Source organism: Nanorana parkeri, unplaced genomic scaffold, assembly GCF_000935625.1.
Source record: "Nanorana parkeri isolate BGI_ZX_2015 unplaced genomic scaffold, ASM93562v1 scaffold3621, whole genome shotgun sequence".
NCBI lineage: Eukaryota > Metazoa > Chordata > Amphibia > Anura > Dicroglossidae > Nanorana > Nanorana parkeri.
The window spans coordinates 23,150-24,768 of record NW_017309889.1 but is presented as its reverse complement, the minus strand read 5'-3'; positions in this window follow the sequence as shown (position 1 = coordinate 24,768).

Genomic DNA, 1,619 nt, shown 5'->3' with positions numbered 1-1,619 from the left:
CCCGCTGTGTGATCTGTCATGGACGGAGCGCCGCTTGTTAATTGCAGGCGGCGCTGCATCCGGCTTTTGACAGCTAAGTTAGGTTGCACAGCAGCGGGCTTCCCCACCGCTTGTGTAACCTAACTTCATCAGGTGCAACAGCCTCTACTCTGTTAGAGGCTTAAACTCTGTGGATGATTTGGACCAATGGCAAAGGGCCATTGGTCCAAGCTGTCCAATCGGAAAAAAAACCACTGAGGACATCGATCTCGATGCCTCACCAGTGACGAGCAAATGAGGGACGGGGAGGCTCCTCCCTCCTTCACACTAGATTGGTGACCGGGTTGGGGGGGTGGGGCTTCGGCGTGCTGGGGAATGCCTCACCCAGCACGGAAGGTTCGGCACGTCACTTATTCTTACCCCACCTCTTGCATCTCACCTAGTAACCAATCAGTAATAATCCACCACATTCACACAGCGCACGTCCTCTGCTGCCTCTCACCTAGAAACCAGTCATTGTAATAATCCACCACATTCACACAGCGCACGTCCTCTGCTGCCTCTCACCTAGAAACCAGTCATTGTAATAATCCACCACATTCACACAGCGCACGTCCTCTGCTGCCTCTCACCTAGAAACCAGTCATTGTAATAATCCACCACATTCACACAGCGCACGTCCTCTGCTGCCTCTCACCTAGAAACCAGTCATTGTAATAATCCACCACATTCACACAGCGCACTTCCTGTTTCCTCTCATGCAGTGACCAGCCAGTGTAACAATCCACCACATTCACACAGTGCACATCCTCTGCTGCCTCTCACCTAGAAACCAGTCAGTGTAATAATCCACCACATTCACACAGCGCACGTCCTCTGCTGTCTCTCACCTAGTAACCAATCAGTAATAATCCACCACATTCACACAGCGCACGTCCTCTGCTGCCTCTCACCTAGAAACCAGTCATTGTAATAATCCACCACATTCACACAGCGCACGTCCTCTGCTGCCTCTCACCTAGAAACCAGTCATTGTAATAATCCACCACATTCACACAGCGCACGTCCTCTGCTGCCTCTCACGTAGAAACCAGTCATTGTAATAATCCACCACATTCACACAGCGCACGTCCTCTGCTGCCTCTCACGTAGAAACCAGTCATTGTAATAATCCACCACATTCACACAGTGCACTTCCTGTTTCCTCTCACTCTTTGGCCAGTCTAATAATTCACTACATTCACCCAGCATACTGTCTTTGACCATCACATTCACACAGCGCACTTCCTGTTTCCTCTCACTCAGTGACCAGCCAGTGTAACAATCCACCACGTTCACACAGCGCACTTCCTGTTTCCTCTCACTCAGCGACCCAGCCAGTGTAACAATACAGGAGTTTAGTCACGCAGACTTCTGATTGGTCGGCTTTCAGCTCTCAGAATTGATGTAGCATGTGGGCGTGGCTTCTCTGCCCGCTGTCTGCGCGGCGGTGACTTTGCTGCTTTGACGGGTCATCGGGGAATATGGGGACATGTGACGAATGTAGAGACTCTGTTCCCACGAGAGGGATATTGATCTATCGGGGGGGTCTGAGCTCCGCCCCTTGTTGTTTGTGAATTTCATGAATGCCCCCCCCCCAC